General features: G+C 37.5%; 1 protein-coding gene across 2 annotated transcripts in view; it reads right to left on the bottom strand.

Annotated features, from left to right (window-relative positions):
* bach2b (BTB and CNC homology 1, basic leucine zipper transcription factor 2b) overlaps positions 1-26388 on the bottom strand; it is a 104612-nt gene that overhangs the window by 62754 nt on the left and 15470 nt on the right. The window contains exon 1 of one of the 2 annotated variants that reach the window (XM_065257084.1): positions 25565-25720. The exons of the other annotated variant lie outside the window; for it this stretch is intronic. The gene's annotated coding sequence lies outside the window, so the exon portion shown is untranslated. Of the gene's footprint in view, positions 1-25564; positions 25721-26388 lie in introns of those variants that run through there. 2 annotated transcript variants of the gene reach the window in all.

The following is a 26388-nucleotide window of genomic DNA, read 5'->3' as shown; positions in this document are numbered from 1 at the left end:
AAACCTGATGACGCCCTTTGCCGCGCGAAGTACTCAAAAGAAGCAACAGAAAAAAGAAAAATATGTCCAATCATAGCACTGGGCTCATCCACCACATAGAAAGTGGGGATGATTGACAAGTCGTATGGCCAATCAGTAACAAGAGTCTGTTATCGATGGAATCACAAAATCCAGCGTGATCTCCTTCCTCCACCCGCAGTTTCTGACCATCTTTTTCAACGGAGAGTCAAGACGTCTGACCCGCTAAGGTAAAGTGGTCAGGGTGGATGTGCAAATAATGAAATAATGCATTAGCTTAATTCTTTGAAGCCGACGGTCGCGCGCTCCGTTTCATACCGTGCACTTGACCGCAAGATGCGCTAACATTACTTCTGATTTGTAAATGAGCATCATTTATAATTGAGCGCTTACGAAAAAGTACAATGATTTTACCATGCGGAGAGCATCCAGTTTTAGTCAAATAAAAACGGAAAGTTCACTCTCAGTGAAGGGAATCCAGCTGACATCCGAGTGAAGCGGATTAAATGCGTTCTGAAATAACGCGCTCTTGATAATTGTCAATAAAATAAAACGTCATATACAAACCACATCAAATAAAGTTGTATAAATGGAGAATATCTCGTGTCTCGAGCGCCCACGTGATAGGTGCCTATGCCGTACTGTACTGCACTGTAAACAAAGCTACAATAAATTACAGACAGACATACAGTTAACAGCACTACTGTCACAGTTATGGTTGAATTTAAAGCAGTGTTAACTCTAAAATACTGTCTTAAAGGTATAGTTAACTTAAAACATGTAATTCAGTCATAGTTTACATAACAGAACAGACCATCCAAACATTTATGAGTTTCTTTATTGTGTGATACACAAGTTATTTTAAAGAGTGTTGATAACCACAGTGTCTGGTCCCCACTCCATTGTATTTTTTGCTAATCAGGGAAAAACAACATTTAAAAAAAAATTTTTTTTGTGTGTGTTTCACTCAAGAAAGAAATCATGAAGGTTAGACACAATATGAGGTTGAGTAAATGATAACACAATGTCATTTGTGGGTTAACCATCTCCCACTATTTAACAGTAATATCACTTTTAACAGTGTTTGTGCAGACATGCTAAACTTTGGAGAATACAGTATTTAACATTAATAATGTTATTAATCACCATGTTAGGCAAATTTAGTTAAACATGATTTTATTCACATTTATAATTATTTTTAAAGCAGATTATGGCAGGATGGGGAAAAAAGTGCAATGTGCAGCATGTTACCTTGAAAGTTACCAAGAGGTGTGTGTGCGTGCATGTGCGCGTGCATGTGTTAAATTATATGTTAAAAACCCGTGTTCTGTCCTTTCGGCCGATGCTACTGTACTCAAAAAAAAATTCCAAGGTTGGCAGGTCTGCAATGGAAGTCAATGGTGCTCCTGTTTTCTGCTTGATTACAAATATCTTAATTTGTGTTTAGCAAAGCAGAAATGTATACAGGTTTGTAACAACCTGGGGGTGAGTTAATGATGACAAAAGTTTCATTTTTGGGTAAACTATCCCTTTAAAAGCACATACAGTACTGTGCAAAAGTCTTGGGCCACCACTACCACTTGTTGTTTTAGAAGTTTTAATGTCCACCCATATTTATTATTCAATCTATTTCATTAAGATACAAACAGAAAATACAGGAAATATGTACAAACATTTTTTTTGTTGGTGTTTAGTGTGACCTCTCTTGGCACTTAACACATCTTGAGCATTTTTGAGCAGAATGAAGTGAAAAGACTCATTTCTTTAAAATTAGAAATTAGGATTTAATTTTATTTGGTTTAAGAGATCCTGCTGTTTCCTGTTATTGCTCAAGTGGAAGGGGAGTGTACCCTAAAAACTTGACACATCGGTTTACATTTTTATACAGTTTTTTTTTTACTATATACACATTTCCTGTAGTTTCTGTATGTAGTATATTAAAGAGAGTGAGAAATAACATTATAACATTGCAAAAACAACTAATCTAATTCTGGCATGGTGGCCTTTTGCACAGTACTGTACATCCATCATTAAAGGAACAGTATGTAGGATTGTGGCCAAAACTGGTATTGCAATAACAAAACTTGTGGCTAAAACTGGTACTGCAATCACCCAACTAGTGGCCAATACACAAAATGACAACATAAACATCAATTGAGGGCTGCAACTCCACTTTTTAAATGACAATATCCTGGCCAGACCACTGTTGTCAGTGATATAAGTATTTGAAATGAAAATGATTTCTAAATGTCTAGTGACATATCAGGGCCATTTTTTGATTTTTTTTAAAATTTCTTACAAACTGTTCCTTTAAAGTAATCCAAATGACTAAGTGAATCGATTCTTTTGTAAGAGAAAATTATTAATATTTTGTGCTTATTTGATCAATCAACCTATATACTTACATTTGAACAGCGAATGGTTCTCATGTGCCTTGTGACCAGTAGTTATATGCGTGTTTTTGTCACATTACATGCATGAAAGATATTATGATTCTTTGTTATTAGAATGAGTAAATTATGAGAACATTTTCATATTTTAGGGAACTATTCCTTTAAATGACATCACTTTCTTTAACGCCGCGATGCACACACAGTAATTCAACATCATTTCTGTACCTTCCTCTATCTGGGAGACTTTCTTTTCACGAAATGAATTGGCTTTGCAGTTAAGTCTTGCACTGAGGCATTACAAAAATTTGGGAGTAGTTGAAAATGAGGGCGTGGCTGAGATACGTCTCTGCTCATTATGTATTCACATATTCTCCCTAGAAGGCTCTAGTCATGGGGCACGGAGAAGGAGAAATAATCACTGTAGGGATTGTCCAGAAAGCTTTGTGTAAATATGCCCAGTCCCCAACCACCCTCACTCTTACACAAGCATGTGACAATATACATCATGATCTCATTTGGCTTGGATAAAGTGGGGTACAGAAAAAAGCCCCTTGTGAATAGACTGATCACATGGTTCATATCTGGCTGTGTGTGTTGGCTACACGGCTACAACCTGCTCTATCTTGTACACATTTCTTTTAAAGGGACACTCCCCTTTTTTAGAAAATGCTAATTTTCTAGCTCCCCTAGTTAAATATAAGATTTTTACGTTTTGGAATCCATTCAGCCGATCTCTGGGTCTGGCGGTACCACTTTTAGCATAGCTTAGCATAATCCATTGAATCTGATTAGACCATTAGCATCGCGCTAAAAATAAAACAAAGAGTTTCTATATTTTTCCTATTTAAAACTTGACTCCTCTGTAGTTACACTGTGTACTAAGACCGACGGAAAATTAAAGTTATGCTTTTCTAGCCCGATATAGCTAGGAACTATACCTTCATTCTGGCGTAATAATCAAGGACTTTGCTGCCGTAACATGGCTGCAGCAGACGTAGTGATATTACACACGGCCCGAAAATAGTCCCCTTGGATACTTTCTATAGCAGGGAACTATTTTCAGGCGCTGCGAAATATCATAAATTCTGCTTATAAAATCAAAAAGTTTTAAATAGGAAAAATATCGAAACTCTTTGGAGTATGCTAAGCTATGCTAAAAGTGGTACCGCCAGACCCGAAAATCGGCTGAATGGATTCCAAAACGGTAAAAATCAAGAGAGCTGGAAAATGAGCATATTTTTTTTAAAAAGTCCCCCTCTTAAGGCAATACTACAGTAAATATGATTATTCATAACTGTCAACCATTTGCCACTGTCAAAAGTGCATTTTTTTTTGCAACCCAGAGTTACTGCATATAGATCCAATGTTGGTTATTTTGCTGGTATGTGCAACAATTTTAGAAAATAAGGAACTGCACACCATTCAGATTATGATAAGGTGCTAAAACAACATCAAGATCTAGCACTTTTGTCCCCAAAAAAGACACCCTACATCAGGAGGATTTGCCTGTGGGTGCTACTTCAGTTTTTGTGCACAAGTTGTGCAGAAGACTGCAAAAGAAAGGATTAGCGTTTAAAGGCCCGTGACACACAAAGCATGGTTCCCAGGCTGGTGAAATGCGAGAGGTTCTTCTCTCGCACTTATTGTTGCCATGTGAGCCTCAGTGGAATTGAACTCATTCATCAAACCTCCAGAGCCACTGCCCATGCGCCAGCGTTTGAAGTGCGGTCATCTCTGCCGCGCTATTCAGCAGTCACGGGGCCACGGAGGTACGATAAAGCATAATACGATGGCGTGAAAGAGGTCTTTTGTGCAATGCGAGGAGGGACATCAACAGCGTACAGGCGTTGTTTTCTTACCGTCTGTTTGAAAAGAAAAGGCTCTTCGTGTAGACCGATAACTTATGATGGACGACGCATTCCTAGAATAGTCCAAACTAAACACAAGGGGGACAAAGACATTTATCTTCCCTACAACAGTGACAGTCAGATTCGAGGGGGTTCTTAAGGGTGTATGTCATCTTTCCTTTGCCTATATAAATGCTGTATTACTCATTAAAATGGCATAATCTCTGATATAGAGAAGGATTATACAAAGATTGATTTATGGCTTCCTGCAGCGCAGGGTGCCATCAGCGTCTTTCTCTGGTGTTGCAGCAATCTCTCCCTGCAGTAATAAATATTGATTTACAGTCACAACACTTATGAGACTTTATGCTGTACTGTCACTGAAAGATTGTATACAACTTCTACGGGTGTCTAAAGAAAGAACACTGTCAATAAATCTATGCTGAACAACGATAAATTTAGACCACATGAAACGGCTTTGGAGGCGAAAGCCGAATTGTTTATTTTATGATTCGGTAGATTTGTGGGTAAAAGCCTCACAAGCATCAATCAATGTCTGAAGGCATCCAAGATCATCATATTTTAACTTAGGTCAAAACACTCTTACTCACCTCCGTTGTGCAGGCACGATACATATTTGGAGACCTGTCCTATTCCTAATAGTCATGGGTTTGATTTCAATTACTATGTACTTCTGAAATGTTATGTTAAGACACTCCTGAATATATATGTACACATCTCTAGGTGAAACTATAAAAAACAAGGTGAAGTTTGCAACGTCTAAGACAATGCACAGAGTCACAGAAGCCTGCATGGCCCATCATCAATGGCTGCCTGTTTCCCTCGGGACCCTCAGTGTCTGAACGAGAGAGGGGGTGAGGTGCACAATAGATACACAATAGAACACAGAGATCCCAGCGCCTGATATTGATGTCACAGCGCTCATCTCCCCATCATCTCGCTATTGATGAGTCTGATCTCAGTCGAGGGAGAAACGTAGCATTCATGTGGTCTCTCTATCTTTCTTTCGACTGACATCATCATAGCACTTTCCATGATGACCCTGCCTTTCAACGTCCATTAATAACAGCATAGATTTGAGCACTCATGCAAATGTAATTCAAGCAGAGAGCCACTCTTAAGGACATAACTCGCATGAGATGCTACAACATCAAAAACATGACTGCTTCTGCATTAATCATTTATATTTAATTGATATACATCAAGTTTAGATTTAGGCTATATTTTCTCATCTAAATGAGAGAAATCTAATATTGCACCACTGGTTGCATTTTTTTCGTTTAGAAATTTGGGTAACACTTTATTTGAAGGGGTGTTCATAAGACAATTAAGTGTAATTTGTTAAATTATGTCATTTTTAACGCAAAGATGACGTTGATGTTTGAAATGTCTTTGTTATGACAACTTGACATAAAACATCATAACTTGCCATAAATCTTTCATAAACATGACATAGCAGAATAATTACGTATAAATGAACTTATGAAACTACCTGGGTTAACATCACATTAAACTGTCATTTAAATGTAATTTAGTGTTAATCCAATGTCAAATAATTTTAAATACCTTAACAAAATGCAGCAGACACGACAAAATATTATACTTTATATATGAAGAGTTTCGTTGCAAAACGAGATAACCCCCTTTTTTTATTTTTCAGAAATCTTGTTTTTTTGGTTGTGCATTCCAATTAAAATCAGTTCAACTGCAGTTGGTTTGTTTCGATTTAAACAGTCATAACTTAAAAAATACAGCTAAGTAGTAGCACCATAAAACAAAATAATAACATGATGATAACATAATAATAAACATGTTTTGACAAAAATAAAAAAACGGAGTTATCTCGTTTTTAATATAAAAAACTGATAACTAACAGAACTTGTTCTTCTTATTGACATAGAAGAAAAAACTAACAAAACATTTAATTAATTTAATGTAATTAACTGTTTCCAGCGATACGGAGTCGGACCCAACGCTTTATGGCTTAACCCATTATTATACTGTTTTCATTTAATTTTAGGTGAATCGATCTCCAAATGCAATGAAATATAATTTTATAAATTTTAATTATTATTATTATTGGATGGTTAATTTTATTTGTTGAAGAATCAAAAATAAAAATGGTGTGCACATCACATATACCCAAATATGGGCCAGATGCAAGACAACTAAATATATAAATTAATAATGAAATGTGATGTCCGCACACTAAAAGTTACTGCTCCAAAAACGTTTTTATTAAATGAATAAAAACTGTTTTGGAGCAGTAACTTTCAATGTGCGTACTTCACATTTCATTATTAGTTTTATTTGTTTACACATAGAGTAAACTTAAAAAACATTATGAACTGAAAAATATTTATGATTTAGTTATAAAACTATTTGGGTATTAACACTTAATGACATTTAATTTAAAAATTATATTTGTACCACTGTAGTTGAGGTCAAGAAAATTATTCATGATGCTGTTATAAATCTATTTGACAGAGTATTAACACTTAATGACATTTTAATGACAAATTCTATTTGTATCACTGGTACAAAGTGGTCAGTTAAGTTGTCTTAGTAATGTCAAGTTGTCATGACAAGTTATGATGTATTGGTTAATGTCAAGTTGTCATAACAAAGACATCTCAAACAATTTCATCTTTGCATTTAAAATGACATAATTGAACGAATGACACTTAATGAGAGTTACGTGCATAAAATCTCCTTCATGTTCATGGCACGTGTCATGTCATGATTATGAAGGTGTCAAGTCTTATCAACACCCATTCAAGTAAAGTGTTACCGAAATGTGTGCACCAAAACAGAAATTGCAGAAGACATCAAAAAATGAAATGGCAGGGCATTTTTCTGATATTGAGGCGTGTAATATGAACTCAATATAAATGGTTTATCTACCGCTATGTTTTCAAAAATGACTCAGAGTCAAAGCTATCAGAATTGGCCTCAGGCCTTTGGAAACTTTGACTCGCCCACTGTAACATTTAATGAAATTATAAAAGAAGAGCAATCAAAGAAACGTAGGCTGGGTCTCTCCCTCAATGTTTCCATAAAGAGCAGCAAAAAAAAACATCAGCATCATAACCTGTGATCTTTTATCTGTAAAAAACCTGCAGGGAAAAACTTTCTGATTAAACTAAAAAGTCATTTAGATTTTTGGTGGTTTGAAGAGCCTATCAATGACTGAGTGGTATTTTTGCTGGCTCTCTTGTCCGTTACAGAGCCAATAAACACAGGCATGACTGGAACTTCTCTGCGAGAGACTTTCCCACTACAAGATCTTTTTTTTACAAAAGCAAAAAAATCATCACCAATGAAAAATGTTTATGCTTTAAATATGTGTATCGCATATTAAGTTTTGGGAAAGTCAAAAAATATACATTCTATTTAATGCCTTTTAAAGTAAAATACTTACACTGTAGTTTAATAAGCAGAGACAACTAAAAGCAAACCTTGTGATTTCCATATGATACTGGTTTAAATAAAATGCTCTGTTTATTTACATTGGCTTGCTTTGCCAATAGTGATTGACTATCTGTTTGTCCAACCAATGGCGGACTTTACTGAGGATCAAAAATGGTGTATAGTAACAATCAAATTGTTGTCCTCTAGATTGGTTTAGTTTTACCGGCTCAGTCTGAAATCCCCACCCATTGTCTGCTTTCACCCAAGCTGGAGGCTCAGCTCTCCACCTTTCTCCTTTGATCCTCGCTCCTCCCACCCTCAATTCATATCCAGCTCTTCTATCATGTAATGTGTACTACATGCCTAATTGGTCCTGCGTCGTCTGATATGAAAGTGTAAAAATAGCCATGTGCACCTCAACTCACGTGCAAAAATGCCCGGAAAGAAAAAGGTTGAATATTGATAAAGACGGGTAGGAATCCTCCTTTGACATCATCTGAAATTTGAATGAATGCTTTCAAACGCTGCACTCAAAAAGCCATCACATCGAGTTACTTTCTCACGGACATTAGTTACCAATCAAAACACTGTCTTTCACTGACCTCATCATTCTATTGCGGCCAAATGGATGTAAATGGAGTGAAATTACAGTGCTGTTTATGACTGCAAATAAATGGTTTGCGTATACATGTTATTATTATTATTATTATCACTGAGGGAGCCATGCAAAATACTGCATCCGTTTAGACTGTGGTAATTGCAGTCTCATTAACTTTGATTTGACACTCTATGAAATTGATTTTTATGGTTTGTCTTTTTGAACTAACCATTACCGCGTTTATCGCAATTGTTAATTTATCTCGTAAATTCTTTGTGCTAAAACTGATCATACTTGATTCATGCTTTGGTGAGAGAGAAGTGGGCTTATTTCTACACAAACAAAACAACGTTCACCTGGTAGGCGTTTTTAAGGCAGCTTTAAGATCGTATCGCCCCTTGTTTTTCTGGGCCTGATCTCAAACAGAGAGACGAGTCATCAGAATAACAAGTGAGGTTTCTCAGGTCGGGGTTAAAACAGTTAAACCGAAAAGTGGTGGTGGCCGCTTTTTACCATCTTAAACCGGTGCGGGTTTGTGTGGCCTCAGATTTTGGGGGACGATGGAAACACATGTCACAAAAGGAACTAAGTGTTTAACGTCTCTTGTGCAGCATACTTCCTGAAATGATAGGTCTATGTATGCGCCTGTGTGTAAAAGTGCTGTCTCACGCTTTGTCTTTTCTACTGACATGAGCCACAAGGTAAACACAACAGCTTGTGTTGTTTATGGTTGTGCAACTCAAGCTAAAAGAATGCTAAACAACTACTAACATTTCAATTGTAGGGAAGCGATTCAATACAGAGATTTGCTTCAGATTGAAGTCAACAGAGAATGATGTCACAACTAAATACTTCTGTTAAGTGACACACACAAAAAAACAAGAAAAATTAAAAGTGTGTCATTTATTTCTTTTAATAAAAAAATATAAAAAGTGAGCCTTTATGCCATATAGTGCAATCTGTGCAAGACATCAGCCTTAGGTTTAATAAATAGCAATGAACTTTGCGTCTTTATCAAAAGAAAATGGCTAATATTATTGACACTTTGTGAAGAGTCGCATCTCTCTGCATGCTTTAACAGCTCTGTAGTGCTAATTGAGCGAGCGGAGTTAGCGCCAACATTACAGGCCAACTGTTCACAATCCCCCTCAGTGCTAAAGATAGACTCTCCCACCACACTTAGCACACAGAACAGGTTTGCAGAATGACATTACAACTACTATATCACACCCACACACGCTTAAACTTACACACACTGCCAGCACTCGATCATAAAATCTCATGTGCTACTGAATAGAAGTGCTGATCACATGCCGTAAAAACACGTCGAACTGACAAACGGAAGTCACTTTCGCTGTTATCTTACACTGCGTAAATTAGCAGCCTTATAGAAATTCAAGTTGTTTCACGTATTATTTTAAACCTTGTGTAATTCTGCAGGGAAAATCTACTCTTTAACGCACACTTGATAAGTAACGTTTGAATAATGCTACTTATTACGGTAGCATTCGAAAGCCATTTGATAACCAGTACTGGTGCTTGACTGCTCTCTTTTCAATTAATTCAGTTTGCTGCATGCTTTCATTAAAAAATAAGCAAATAAGCCTAAGAAATATATGTATAGGTCGCGTGCTCCCGAAGAAATAAAGGACAAAGATTTAAATACAATGCACGGCTATTATGGCTAATTTAGCATCTGGTTAAACTGGATTGTGGGTGGTAATGGATAAGAAGCAAAAAGAATACAGAAAAATTACATTCACAGTAGGGATGCATAACGATTAATCGCGATTTATCTATAGCAGAATAAAAGTTTACATCATATATGTGTGAGAACTGTGAATAATAACTTTGTATAGATAAATGCACACACATGCATGTATATATTTAACAAATGGGTACATGTGTATATACATTTGTATATTTATGTATAATTTATATTATATATAAATATATATACTTAATATAAAAATATTAAAATGTATACATGCATGTGTGCACATTTATATATACATAATTATTATACACAGTTCACACACATATATGATGTAAACAAAAACTTTTATTCTGCTATAGATTAATCGCAATTAATCGTTATGCCTCCCTAATTCACAGTAATGGTGGTGTAATAGTGCAAGACTACGTGTTTGCATGTGTGTATGCTGAACCGTCTCAAGAGTTTCAAGAATATGAGTGATCATATGTCACTGTGTATGTCATAGCTAAAGTGACTGACAGGAGGATGACAGCACACGGGACAGGTGTGCATAATTTCCACAGAGTCATTGATGACTTTCACACTTGGAGAAAATCTCTATTAGAAGAAGACATCTGTAATGTTTAATTTAAGAATAATCCATTAAATTAAAAAATAAACAAGTGCTGCAAACCAATCAATTGATCCATTGATTTAAAATGAAAAAAGCTCACGTATGCATGTCTGAAACGGTCGAATGTAGCATCTATGTGCATATATATATATATGGTCCGAGCTGGTGCAATTGAGTAAAGGTGGGACTACAAGGGGACTTTAACTTGAAACTTTGCTTTAAACATACATTAAAAGTCAATTCAAAAATGTATTTTGATAACCATCAAGATTCACATTTGGAGCCTGGTGTTTAATATTAACCCGTCTCCTTAAGTAAATGACAGGGGAGTGAATTTACAACGATTACCTCAGCTTTTTATTCGAGATAAACAAAGATTGGTGAAGCAATAGAGACTGTGCAGGAAAGCAAGATGCGTCTTAAAAGGTCAATGGACCGATTATCCTGTCTGAAAGAAACTGGGGTATGAGCTGAAGGGGGGTAAATGGATATTTACCATATTTTACCAGTGAAATGGAAGAGGTTTACAAACATTTGTTTTTGTTTTTATTTATTTATTTATTTTTTGATTTAGTGCAAGTATCAGATTCACGAACAAGAGTATCATTGCTACGTTTCATCATTACCAGCATATGTTCATGCTGACCTCATCCCAAGCAGAAGGGTGAGAGGAGGCGGAGTCAAAGGGGGAGGGCTGTTTTGTCTCTAAGCCAGGATTTCTGCCAATCATAAGGCAACAGCTTGAGTCTAAATCGATGAGGGGGGTAGGGAAAAAGAAGACAGAAATAGAGCAGAGAGGTGCAAAAATGAAGCAGATAGGAAGCAGGACGAATCCATGACTGCAAAGGTTTGATTTCGGAAGACGCTGACTCAGGAGTTCCTCATGTTTAGCGAGCGAATATGTGACTAAACTGAGCACATTCCTCAGCCTCGGTTCACCCCGCTCCCTTCCCCCTAACAGACGCCCGCCCAGACGCTTTTTCCAGGGGGATCCCTGCATTCACTCACTCTCCCTTTTCCTCATTCCTGGTACATCAACACTTTGAAACTGCTCTCTGCCAGGTCCATTCCCTGACCGCAGCGTTTTTAATTGGGTGTGTTTGCCACACAAGAACAGAGTCATAGAACCCCCTCCCCTGCCCCTCTCACTTCATCCAAAACAAAAACATCCTGCGGGCCGGGCCTGCCCGGGGCTCCACTACAGGAAACAGGGATTGAGCCGAGGCCAGCCTAAGACCCAGACAATGTGTTATTAGCGAGGAAAAAAGGATGTTCTCATGGAAACAATGATTCCTAAGGCTTGGTGAGCAATACATTGGTTGTGCTATTTGAGGACTAGCGTTTGCAATGAGGGCCACACAGAACTTGCAAAGGCTTTTTACACGGTGAAGCAATGTGGTAACATCTGTGGAATTGAGATGAATAGATTTAATCATGATGCATAAAGTGTTACACAGAAAAACATGTTTTAATTCAAAATAAAAATATAATCATTTACAATTTTATTTTTTCCCACCAAAGTGATGGATTTTTAAACAGTTGCAATAGATGGTAATAGTAAATATTTTAGATACTTCTACATCATCTCTTCTTTTAGCCATATACTATATGTATAGCTATTCACACCAAACGTGGTTGAGACGGCAAAAATGCGCTATTTGCGTGTAGTTGGACACTTAAACATTTTAAGTTTACTTGCTTCATTCGCACGTGAAAGCCGTGCGTGAAATTCTTGTAGCAATGCTGACATCATGTAGCCTGGTCCAACCAGACTCTCGGACATTCATTTCATTTGTACAGAGAGTCCGGCCACGCTCCATTGCAAAGCGTTACTTCCCTTAAGGAGGGTCCTCTGTTGAAGTTTAAAACTATTGGATCTGCCAAGAGTCACTCAGTATCTGCCATAGTCGATCGCTAACGTGTGGTCGTGACGTATATCATGCTCCGAAACCGGCCGGAAACAACAAGTCCGAATAATCAGACAAACAAAACTTAGCAAACATTGTTCTTGCTCCGGCTTTAACTTCTGTATATTCGGCAGTTTTGCAACATTGGACCGAATAGCTTTTCTCACGTCTTTCTCCGCTGCCATTACTGAACTACAACTCAAACTGACGCACGACCTCAACGTCATTGTTCCTAGCCACCCCCCTCTGTTCGCCGATTGGACCTGCAGATTTTTGCAGGAGAAACGAAACTCTACACAGCAGTCCCAGATGTAGTACTGAAGCGAAATGAAAATTAAGCGGAAGCACGTAGGAGGGCGGAGCCAGGCTAAACATCGCGGGCACGTGTGTCGAACTTCTGGGTTTCAACTGGCTTGTTACTTTAAGATGCGTGTCATGCAATATTCACTTCTCGCCGCATGGTTGTAGTATTTTTAACTAAATACTACAATAAATACGTGAAGAAGAACCACCGGAAGCGTTTGATATTTTGAGCTTCAGTCCTGAGGTGTTTTTATTTTACAGCAACTGTTACTGTGAAAATTTGTGTCACTTTCAACCGGTCGGTGTGCTTTCACTAGACTCGGGGCACAACTGAAAGGTAGGGGTGACGAAATAAATATCTTTTGTCTTGGTACTGACCTGATGAAATTTCATCGAAACCTATGGAGAAGAAGGTATTTAAATGAATTGCGGAAATTTGGTAGTCACGTTTGTGGTGGTAGATTAGCGAACGTCCTCCCGACTCTGCTCGATTCCTGTAATCACATCACTACTAGAGTAAGCTCCTGATTGGTTAACAAGTGCGAATGGATTCGCGTCTACCCTGCCAAGCTAAACGCCTCATTCGCACCACGAGATCTCCAGATGCGTCTTTACATTGACTTAACATTGAAATCATTCGTACCAGACGCTCTATTCGCATTTGGTGTGAACGCAGCATGAGAGGGTTTGGCACCTTAAATGGTTAAAAAAGACCTGTCCGCCATAGTTTACCACTGTTCACCATGTGTTGCATTTCAAATTTCCATTTGGCAGATGCTTTTATCCAAAGTGACTTTCAGTACATTCATGGTATATCTGCATTCCCTGGAATCAGATCAACAACCTTTGCGCTGCTGACACAATGCATTACCAGTTGAGCTACAAGACCACTCAGGTTCCTTAGGACTTTAGGGTTAAGATATATTACTGCATCCTTATTGGTGTCAAAAAATGGTATAGTCAAAAATTTAATATTTAGAAATAAATGCTTTTACCAAATTCTGCAAGTGCAGGTGTAACAATGAGCCTGGCTAACAGAACGAGGCAGTTAAATGGCTTTGTAAGGAGGTATGTGTACTGTAGATTACCCCCAAAGCTATGAGAAACCATCTGCCCAACTTCAACTAATCACTTCTGCCAGATGGAAGAGAATATGGAGCCTTTCGAAATTGTTCCTGCAACAATGCTCGCCTAGCCGTCACAGCTAAAAGGTGCTGGGTAAGACGAACAAAGCAGGGATCATTTATTCACCTCACTTACACCTCATTAATGGGGCTCTCGCTTTCATGTTATTGCATCACTCTACCTAACTCAGTCGACATAATATTACAATTACACTGACACGACCTGCCATATAATTACAGGATTTAATCTTAAAACATTTTCAAGTGTCATTGATTTTGAATGGATTTAGCTCAGGTTAGCACCATGAAGAGTCAAGTCAGCCATCTTAAATTACATACAAATCCACATTCCTAAGATCTCTCTGTCAAGGGCAAAAGGTCTTTTCTTGAAAGCTTTATCATTCAGTTTGTCTAGAATCATCCACTTTCTGTTTTATACAAATTTGATTCTGACAATGGATGGACATTGTGATGGATGAATATCAAGACGTGGTTATTTATAAATCTCCCTTTGAAGATTCTGGAGTACAGATAATTCCACTGTTGATGTCTAATAAATGTTGGCGTCAGAAAAAAAAATGCTCGTTATCAACAGACGCATCTAAACAATTCACTGTGTGAAATGACAAAAGGGTTGCATTAAATAAACAGCCAGGCATTCCAACCTGCTATATAGACTCAGCTACCAGTTACCCATTATAGCGGTTACCATGGCGATCCCGACTTCAAAGCATGAAATGAAGCCATGCAAACTTTCACTCATAACAACAACATCAATGCTAAAAAAGAAATGGAGAATGTATATGATATTTATGATATAAAAAGAGAAATTATATTGTGATGTTTGTTCTTAAAAATTATAATATATAAAAACTATGATATATGATAAACATAACTTTCACTTCTAGAGAATGACCAATCGCTAGAATCAGCACGTTCACAGACATTCTGATATGATAGCAGCTTATGATATCTGATGGAGAGGATGTTGAAACATACAGATAACTGAGTACATCAGACCCATGTCAGTGCCTGCTGAAGCCTGTATTTAACCGTGAACTGAACCCTGCCCCAGGCTGACAGCAGAGCTGATCCACACACCATAACAGTCAAATCAGATTTGAGATGTGCTAAGAATGGGAATACACCCATGATACTGGAAGAGATGGAGCAACATGGGAAATATACTGTACAGCAGGGGTGCCCAAACTTTTTCCTACCAAGGGCCAAAAATCAAACCTGACCGAGGGCTGTGGGCCGAAAGTAAATGTTTTACATTTTAGAAAATGTTTAATTAGAAATATAAACATCGTGAACAATGATGTTATCCTTTTTCCTTATCTCACGTGGCATGACGGGCCAAATTAAAGGTCATTGCGGCCAACTTTGGACTGCGGGCCCTAGTTTAGGCACCTCTGCTGTATAGCATACTATTCAAAAATAACATAGGTACAGTAGATGCACTAAATAAGTGCTGCATCTAAACTGGACTGTAAGTAACATTGTGACTTTCTCATCATCTTATCAGACAGGTTGTTAATTGCATTTTTCACTTAGCCATATTTACTTATATAAACAAACTGGTCTGGAGAACAATACTAACCAACATTTAAATGTGCCTGTTACAAATAAATATTAAATAAATATTCCAAGTCAAAATTTCTCCACAGATCTAACCCTTTAATGCTGGATTACATAGCAAGCCTGCCAACTTTGTAAATGGCTACAGGAAAGGCCTGGGCATCACATTAAAATTACTGAGGATCACAGTCTACCCAACTGTCAAATTGTTTTAAACACAATAAAATGAAGTGGAAACATGTGCTCTCCTGTTGCACTTTGCATTTTTTCTTGAGCTTTGTGAGCTTGTGAAATTTGAGTCGTGAAGCATTGTACACCGAGTGACCGAAAAATCTCAAACACGTTTGATATCTTTCACTGGATGGAGCTATAGTCTGATTCTCTTTGAAATACTCTAAAAATCTGCAAACTAGCTTTGACTTTGGTAGCATTTGGATAAAAATAAAAAAAGAGTAAAAATGCATTTTACTCTTTAGTTGTGGATGATCACTACAAAGTGATCTTATGAGAATACGTGTGGTTGTACCACATGTACATTTACATACTTTTTCATACACATTTAAACGTATAATATTTATGCATTGACAAGACTAACACGTAAAATGATTTACATATGAACAACTTTACAGACATACACATTTTTATGTATTCCTATTTATAATTAATCTAAAGGGTATATAGTATAAAGGGTCTTAAAGGAATATTCCATTTTCTTAAAAGAAAAATCCAAATAATTTACTCACCACCATGTCATCCAAAATGTTGATGTCTTTCTTTGTTCAGTCGAGAAGAAATGATGTTTTTTGAGGAAAACATTGCAGGATTTTTCTCATTTTAAAGGACTTTAATAGACACCAACAATTAACACTTAACTCAACACGTAACAGTTTTTTTCAACGGAGTTGAGACTCTAAATGATCCCAAACGAGGCATAAGGGTCTTATCTAGCAAAACGATTGTCATTTTTGACAATCAAAAATAACAAATCTACACTTTTAAAGCACAACTTCTCGTCTAAATCCGGTCTAGCGCGACCTAACGTAAATGCGTAGTGACGTAGGGAGGTCACATGTTACATATATAAAACGCACATTTGCGGACCATTGTAAACAATAAACTGACACAAAGACATTAATTAGTATCAGTTGACATACAACAACGTAGGAACGGTCCTCGTTCTCAACACTTGTAAACACTGGGGCGGAGTTTCGCGTGTGTCCTCTGCGACCTCTTGACGTCATGACGTATTGCGTGGGGTCACGTTGGCGCATCACGACCGGATTTAAACGAGAAGTTGTGCTTTAAAAGTGTATATTTGTTATTTTTATTGTCAAAAATGACAATCGTTTTGCTAGATAAGACCCTTATGCCTCGTTTGGGATCATTTAGAGTCCTTTGAAACACCGTTGAAAAAAACTGTTAAGTGTTGAGTTAAGTATTAAATGTTGGGCTCTATTAAAGTCCATTAAAATGAGAAAAATCCTGGAATGTTTTCCTCAAAAAACATAATTTCTTCTTGACTGAACAAAGAAAGACATCAACATTTTGGATGATATGGTGGTGAGTAAAGTATCTGGATTTTTCTTTTAAGAAAATGGAATATTCCATTGATAAAATGGTTAAAGGAAAATTATATGCTGTAAAAGATGAATAAATATTTAACGTTTTGGAGCTGGAAAAATTTTATAATGCTACAATTAAATGTTGCCGATACGTCCATATTTTACATTTGCAGCATCTATCCACACATATCAAAAAGTATGTTGTGTTTTTTAAAAGTTATTATCAAATATAAAAAAGTATATTTTTATATTTTATATCAGACTAGCACTTACAACCCACTGGGTAAAAGCTTAACACAAATGTCAAATTCTGACATTATGATACAAAGTGATTTTTTAAGTTAGTACAAAAACAAAAGTGCAGTGGACATCTACTCTTTTCTGTTACTGTGTACACCTTCCAATATCCCAAATCCCAATAGTCAGCCTTTGTAAATTCACTTGTCAATCCAAGTAAATTCAACCTGATCAATCAACTTTCTCTCTCTCTCTCTCTCTCTCTCTCTCTCTCTCTCTCTCTCTCTCCGCCTATAGATATGCACAGACACTCTTTTCCACCTGCCAGAAATATAACACTACTCCTGTGTTTCAAAATCTAGTGCCTAGGCAGAATTTTAATCCATCATAGGTATGTTCCCATCATCAAGACTTTTCTTAAGAAAGGTACCTTGATTTTTATAAGCATAGCCTACTTTGTTTTAGTCAAAATACACATACCCTTTTGTAAAGACAGCAATCTCAGAATGCACTGCAGTGAGCTTTATGAAAAATAAACATATTTAAATATGCAAGTAATAATACTAATTAATAATGCTAATACTAAATTAATCTTAAACTATGTCTTATGTTTTCTCATACAGAATGCTATTTTTAAAGTTGCTGGCTTTTTTTTAAACCAATCACTTGTGAGGTTCCAAGATGGTTAGGATGCCAGTTAGGCATTAGTCAGCAAGGCAGTCCTCAAGGTTTTGTAACAGAGCATAATATAAAATCATAGGACAACCAACTGCAAGATTTGATAAAAATAAAACACATCTATTTCTACCCTTTGGCCATTCAATTCAAAACATGCTGCTTTTTAGCAGGACTGAAGTCTCTGGATCACACGGAAATACATCACAGTCTGAAGGGAAGCGGTCAGATAGTAGCATGCAGGTTAATAGGTCAAACCCAGGGCTGAGACTTGCCTCTTATGTGTGTGTGCTTTTCGGCTCGTTCAGCTTTACTTGACTGCTATGATCCTGTCTGCTGCAAACGCTGGACTGGGCAGGCACACAAGGCAAGAGAAATGGAGTCTGTGGGAAGTAGGAGAGAAAGCTGGCAGAGACCTCAGCCCCCTCCCCTGCTCTCTGCCTGCCTGCTGTGTGTTAAAATATATCTGTGCACATGTCTGCCCTTCCAGAGCCACTGGACATTACCTTATAGAAAAATCAGAGGGGAACGTAAAACCTCTCTCTCTCTCTGCACACTGATCACAGCTCATCTGACTCTCTCTCACTCTTCCTCCATGAGTGCAAAGTAGTGCTGTCTCTGTATACATGGACTCACATGACTCAACATATTTGGCAGTCTGAATCCGGCCTTGGTTTTCCCAGGGGGGAGAGGGAACGAAAGTCTCGGGAAGGAGATAGAGAAGAATGAGGGTCCGGAGCGGGAGGGGGGTTCTGGAGTGGAGCCCCGCGCCGGCTCGAATTTCCCGCTTGTCAAGCCTGATGGATTTGGCTAAAAATAAAAGAAAGCGGAGGCCCGGTGATGGCCGTATGAATGAATGAATGAGGGAATGAACTTCGCTGCAGCTTTACCCCCGACCCCGTCCGAAAAACACACACTACTCGATAACCCTCAGAGGCCTCCCAGACCTTCCTCCATCACTTTCCAACAAAGATGTTTTCATGCCAGGCGTGGCAAAGAGAAGTGCAATCCAGAAACAAACATCCCATTTTCCCAAAGTCCAAGCAGTGAGGAGAGAGAGAAAGAGTGTGAGACAAAAGGGAAACAAAACATCCCTAAATGGCAGGAAAGATGGTGAATCCACAGCTTTTATAAATCCTGTCCCATTCACTCACAATTACAAACTTCAACTTCAAGCTTTATGAAGAACAAACTGAAGCATAATATAGAGAAAGCTGGGGCATGTTGTCACATGGGCGAAACATCAGTAACTATAAGACTAAAAGCACTATTCGGACGGGATTAGTTTTCCAAACAATGTTTGAGTTTCAACATGTCCTCCCACGACGTCTGTGATTTTATGTACCGATTCGGATGGGATTAATATTTTCAGGCTATTCCAGAGATGGGAGTGTCTGTTTCACGTGTTTGGGCATTGCAGAAGATTACATGCTCTGGATACGCGTGTTTGTAATTTTTATATTTTGCTTTAAATATAAAATTATTACAGAACATGTAATGTATTCATTTATTTAATTTCATTTAATTTAAATAGTGTATACCATATATAATTTCACATCAAAATAACCTATACAAATCCTACTATAGTAGCCTACATGTTTTTTATAACTGGCTGCTTATAATAAACCCAAAGAAATGAAGAAATATGATTAATAACAATTTATTATCTTTATTAATTAACATTACCAATTCGGAGTTGAACAAAATAAGGTTGAGTTTACCTTATACTGATATTACAGTGGCCAGTCTTAACAGTGTTTGATATTCAGCTCGTCTTGATTCAATTATTTTATAACGCCGAATGTAAAAAAAAACATCCATATCTGAATGAATGTGAAAATATACGTGCATTAGTAAGACCTTACGGCAGATCACACTGGCCAAAACACGACAAGAACCGCGTTTTCAAAAGATATTGCGGGCAAACACAGACATTTGCATCCGGACAGGATGAAATTTCTCAGAGGACCTCGGAGTTCGGCGAAAAACAGTAGGTAAACTGCTCTGGAATTTTTACAGAGGCCGATCCGAATGGGATTAAAAACACAGAGGACCTCTGAGAAGCACAATTTTCTCAGAGGTCCCCAGTAAAACTAATTTCGTTCGAATAGGGCTTTTGAGTCCACATTTAAACATTTTTATCAGCCAAATAAAAATTGTAATAGTGCCAAAGCAAACACATACCTTCTGGAGGTGCAAGTTAGGAAAATAGCCTAAAGAATCAGTTTTTTATCAATGATTTTTATTATACACCTTTTAACAAAGGGTTGTTGTCGAAATGTTGGTACAAATGAACTTTTAAGTTTATCTAACATTGGTTTTAAAAGTTTAAAATGTTTATTTAATGTAGACTGTCAAATGGTTACCGTGGTCAAAGAATCCCTATCAAATAATCTGATTTATGTTTTAGATAAAAACCATGAGAGTCTCCACCACAGCTGCAGTCACAGATGGCATGAGAAAATACCCTTGTAGTATTCAGAAGCCGGCTAAACATACTGTATGGTAAATATTTGTGCAGAGTGCCAACTCTTTGCTCATGCCTCCAGAAATGCATTCTGGGATAGCACTGGAAGAGAAATACTCTCAAGACTCCAGCAGAAAGATCATGACCTGAAATTATGACACTGCATTCTTTTGGATTTTTGGCATCTTTTTTTCTTTTTTATAAGTTTTATATACCTACTTTCTGTTTAATTTTTGTACTGGGTTATTTTCCCATGATGCAACATTTGCCATTCTGTACATGTGAGGTAATGGATAGAGCCCGGGGATAGTTGTCACACTGTTTACTCCAGTGAATGTTTCTCAGGGTAGGTTTATTCTGGAAGGTCAAAGTCTTGGCAAGAAAAAAGATACAGTTCATTGAAAGCAAAGAACATTTGTGACAACGTGCCCCAATAGTGCCCAATGTAAAAAATATCAAACATATTTTATTTTAATCTAATAAGATAAACAAAAGAGCCTCTGGTTTCACATGCTTACACAAGAGAACCGAAGAGAATTGAAATGTCCTCCCTCAACTTATCTATGGTGGAACGTGATACATGATACAACAGAGTTAAAAATAACCACCCTTTCTCTCTTTCTACACGACCTTTTGCTTTGTGCTCCCCTTGCGGCCCAAAGCACAGGAGGAAGCCTCAACGTGAGGACCTTTGACGTGGCGGGCAAAATCCTCGAACCAAAACACACCCAGAACAAGAGATGGTGTCATAGCCTGTATTTTCTCACAGGGCAGTAAATCGAACTTAGCAGCTGGTGTCACATTTGTGATTTGTGAAAAGAAGTATGAAACGGTTTTAAAGATGCTACGCTAACCAACCCAAAATGGTAATTTATGCACTGAATCCCATTAGTCATATGGAAAGGTCTTTCCTGTCGTTTACAAAAGCACATTAATATAACCTCACCCCTTGGGACTTCACTGAAGAGTGTAATTGCAATTTATGTAATAGGACATGATGAAATGTGCCTTCTCCAAATAAGTCAACCAATACTATTTTTTTGGCATTTAATCTTTGGAAATGTGTACCAAATGAATTCCCACGTCGCTGAATGGACATAAATGTTTCCAAGTTCCATGACATAAGAGGCGAAACTCGCTGAAAGTGAACAATCCTCGGAGACCAAGCAAAAACAAACAAGCACGTGTTTAGTGAAATCCCAAAATCTTCACTGTTTGTGTTGATCCGCTCATTTCGACTCATGTACCGGCCCTTGGGACATCAAATCATTCAGTGCCGAGGGGTCCTTCACTCATGTGGTTTCATCAATCAATGCCTTTTATGAGGAAAAGAATGCCTAAAGGAGGGGCAAAATAGACGTGAAAGCCATTTGTTTTCTTTGTAAGGCACAAACGGAAGGGTTGAATCTCTACAAATTAAACTCTGGTGGCCTTTCACAACTTCACCAGCTCACAAACAAGGCATTCTGAGTCACACATTGAGAATTGATAAGAAACACTCCACCGTACGGTTCACATCTGACACAGCATCTCGAATCCACAACGTTGCAACACTTTCAAGTCACTCTTTCCCTTATGTACTTTTTCCCTCCATCTGATTCATTGGCCAGCTTAACGTGAAGCGCACGAGGTTGTATCTTGAGTTATGCATCCCCAGTGACAAGACTTAAAAAAGCTAAGAGTGTTGCTGAGTTTGTGACTTTTCAGATAGGGAAAATAAAAACAAAAGCACTACACGCCTGCAGCTTTCCTTGCACACAATCCAGTCATTCAAAGGAATTCCTGGTGCATGATGGGGGAAATTTCTCCCACTCAGAGTTATAAGTGCATGCAACATGCCTCACTATGACATGAACAATGTCTTCTTTCACTGGGTTTACCCCAGGCTACACATGCAGAACAGCATGCTGGGAACTGGGAAGATTGCTGTCTAATGGTATACCCGCTGTATGAGAAACTGAGGTTATTATATACAGTACAGAGGACAGATATATGCATAGAGTATATACATGTGTATTGTCACTGTAGATTTTAGATTATTAAAAAATTAGCAATATCCACCTGTATTTTTATTAACACAAATTTTGTGGTAATGCATTTAAAAAAAATAATTAATCATTAATCACAGAAGGCTACATTAACACATTAATCTTACAACAATGCCCTGTTTTTAATACTCATACATCATAAGTAGATCATTTTAAAAAGGATATGCCATGTTAGGTAAATCATATTTCATCAACATACCACTCCACGTTTAAAAATTTGCTACAAAACCATAAAAAAGGAAAATAAATAATGCTATATTTTTAAATAAGCAAGAATTTACATCATTTTTAAAGGAAATGTACTTTAGTATTTTAAAAATGGGTGGGTTACGTTTTACCCATGCTGGGTACATTTTGGACAGAAATGTACCCAATGCTGGGTTGTTTTAAGCCAAATGCAGGGTTACTATAACCTATGGTTGCATAACAACAACCCAGCATTGAATAATTGTTAACCCAGCATGTGATTGTGCATAATGGCAAAGATTTATAACAACTCCAGAAGTTTTGCCCTTCACTATCTGTTCTTCTGACCAGCATTATACCCAACCATCTGCTCTCTACTAGTCATACCTAACATCTGACCACCAAAACACCACCAAGACTGTTACCAAGGTGCAGAGGCGATTCTAGGGTCTATGGGGGCCCCAAGCAGAAAAATCCCTGTGTGCAAGAAGTGTGCAAAACTTTTATACAATGTCCTTTGCTTAACCCACTATTCTACAGTGCAACAGTTACTGCAAAAGATACATATATACAAGTGTAATCTTCATCATACCTAACATTATTAACATGTTTGGATGCATAAATGGCATAACATGTTTGGAAATAATGACAGCAGAGAAATATTTTCTACATTATACAATGATAGCAATGATTAATAACTTATTTTTACAAGAATTTTTTAAGAAACCATTCATTTTATGACTGCTATACTAAATAATCTCAGTAAAGTTACTGCTAACTGTTATGTAAGTTAGTGTCCTAGAGTTAAATATTAGTAAAGTAAATATTAATTTCATATCTGAAAATACAGAACAGTATAACACATACGTATGTTGATTTTCTTAGCAACAATGCAATTCTATAGACTTGACAAGAGGTTTTCCAGAGATTTGTTTGATAATGTTTGAGACCTGACAGGGTGAGGATGTAATTTGTCTTACCTCCCTTAAACTTATCATCTCTCCTTTCTGCTTTCCTTTCCCTGCTGTGCACAAAACATTTCTGATGTCCATCTACAGGAACCAATAATGATCGAGTCAAAATAGGATTTGCATTGTTATTTAGAAACTCCCTTTAGTCTCGTCATGTTTTCATAAGCTAACTCACTCGCGTGGCGTCTTTTGAATGCGGTTGTGCGCGAATGAACGCAAAGACGCGCACGGACATGAATATGTGCGTGTACGCGTCATTGCGACTGCTTTGTTGCTTTTACAAGCGTAAATTGGTAACTACATTGCATATCCGTATTTGCCGCGATTGTCTTTGTAAAGGATTGCACTAGTTAACTGCTAAAATTTAAACATGAGATTTACACTTGGGCACGTGCCTGACTGGAGCTGGACCGGACACATTAAACCGCATGTGGGTACGAGGCTGCTCACTTTAGCGCCTTTTTGCGGTTAAATTGTTTTAAATCACTTGAGTGTTAGCATTTGCAAGCCTTTGAAACACGTGCAAATAATAAACTTTTCCTATTTAAATTTGCGTATTAATCTGGCAATCGCAAGCCAAACCGTGGGTCGTGATCCGTACGGATCAACTGCGACAGCACGACTGAATGATACAACGTCACCCATTCGCTACGTTCATTTTCGAAACTGGCAAGTTATCCACCTGGGTTGGATTTTGACTGGGCTAAGCCAATGTCAATCAACATTCCATCCAATCGGAATTTTGATATGCAGTCATGTTGAGTATCTATGTTCATCTACCGGGTGTAGCTGGCCATCCGAGAAACAAACTCGGGGGCCCTCTAGTGGCTCGGGGCTCCAAGCAGTTGCCTGCCTTGCCTGTTGACAAGGTGCGCCTCTGCCAAGGTGAGACTAAAAACTGTAATATAACATGATGACACAGTATACACATCATACACGTTCATTTATGTGAGGGTTTCGATCTTTTCCTTCTGCAGCCGTTCAGGATGCTCCACTAAACTGTAAAATAATTTTTTTGTTTCAAATAAAACAGTTTATTTACTTTCATATCAGTTAACTCAAAAATATAAGTTGACTCGGCATATTTAATTAAGTTGAATTACCTCAAAGATTTTAAGGCAGCACAAACACTTACTTTTAAGTTAAAACAACAAATCTTTTTTTCACAGTATATATAAAAGTTCTTTTGGACCGCATAGTCCTCTTTATCTGGCAGAAAACGGATATTACATAGGTCTAAAATGACGTGATAAGTACTACGAGCATTCTAACAGGAATTCGGTGAACAATTGACAGTCAAAGTTTTTTTATATTAAGTTAATTTAAAAGTCACTTTGGGGGTTAATATTTATTTATATGGTTAATATTCGTAGCACCTGGACAGGAAACAGTAAAAAGGAAGTTTTATTTCCTTTGCAAGACGTTTGAGAAACAGAAGTGTGAAACAAATAGAAAATAACAACTTTTTATGTTCTGTTCTTTACTAGTGAAATTTCATACTCAACGTGCTTTCTCCGCAAAATGGCAGACCTTCTACCTGAAACAAGAATTGAAGTTTCTCTTATGACAACAGAGAGGAATTCAAATCTTTTTTCTTCCAAACCCTCTACTAGGTGACCGCTGGACATTTTAAAGGAGACACCTGTTAAACATTTACCTGCCCCACAACTGATCCCATACATCTCTTTGTGCTCTTTTGTGTCGAATTAAATCTGGCAATGTCTTTAACCAATAACATCAAATCACATCCAACAGCAAAACATGCTAGAAAGTAACCATCGATAAAACAAGACTCCCATCTTTATGCTCAAGAGAAAGGTTTGCACTCGGATTCGAAGCAAAAACAAATGAAATTTCAAGGAACTGCTAAAATTCGATCACTCACAGTGGTCTGTTCCTTTGTTTGACAGCTCTGACAGGAGGTAAGTGTGACAGGTCCGTGAGCATTAACATGCGCTGAGATGCTCCTGACTGACTGTGGGATTGATTCGCATGTTGTGCCACAGCGCCTGGGACCACTCTTGGTTGGCGGGCAGTGGGTTTTCGGGGTCGTCAGCACAGGCCTCCTCAAAGAGGAACGTTTTTGTGTCTCATCAGTTTGGAGAAAAGCTCCGCCTCTGTTGCGCTAACACACACCCCTTAGACTTCATTGACTGTAAACCCCAGCCACACTTCCTTTCCTGTAATGAACCGTCAATTTCTTATATCTTTCTTAAAAAAATATATACCCACCTGTTTTAGATCATGCTGCTTGCATGATGTAACTTTAAGATACCAGAATTGTAGTTTATAAAGCAATCCTGTTTTGTTTGGAAAGAAATGTAGAGTAAACTTAATAGAGCGCTCCTACAAATTTTATGGCCATTTGATACTGTGTTTTGAAACTTGGAAACCTGCTAAAGGCAATGTCATTCAAAGCTATGGCTTAAGTTTTTAAAACAATTTTTTGTTCACACTATAATCTGCCAAATTCAATTTCTTTACAAATTCAGTTAAACATAACAGATGGTGTTTTTAACTAGTTACAGTAAATGCAATAATCACTAACACTGGAAAACAATGCAGCATGAAGTTAAAGCAACTTTAATTCAGCCTACTATTTAAAGTTTTTGACCTGTGATAAGTTGAGACAACTTATAAAACAATTTGAAATTGTTTAACTTGTTATTTAGTTAAACTATTAATAATAATAAGTGATATTTATAGCAC

Source organism: Paramisgurnus dabryanus, chromosome 12 (genome assembly GCF_030506205.2).
Source record: "Paramisgurnus dabryanus chromosome 12, PD_genome_1.1, whole genome shotgun sequence".
NCBI classification, from domain to species: Eukaryota; Metazoa; Chordata; class Actinopteri; order Cypriniformes; family Cobitidae; genus Paramisgurnus; species Paramisgurnus dabryanus.
Note: the sequence above shows the minus strand (reverse complement) of the source record. Positions and strands in the feature narration are given on the sequence as shown.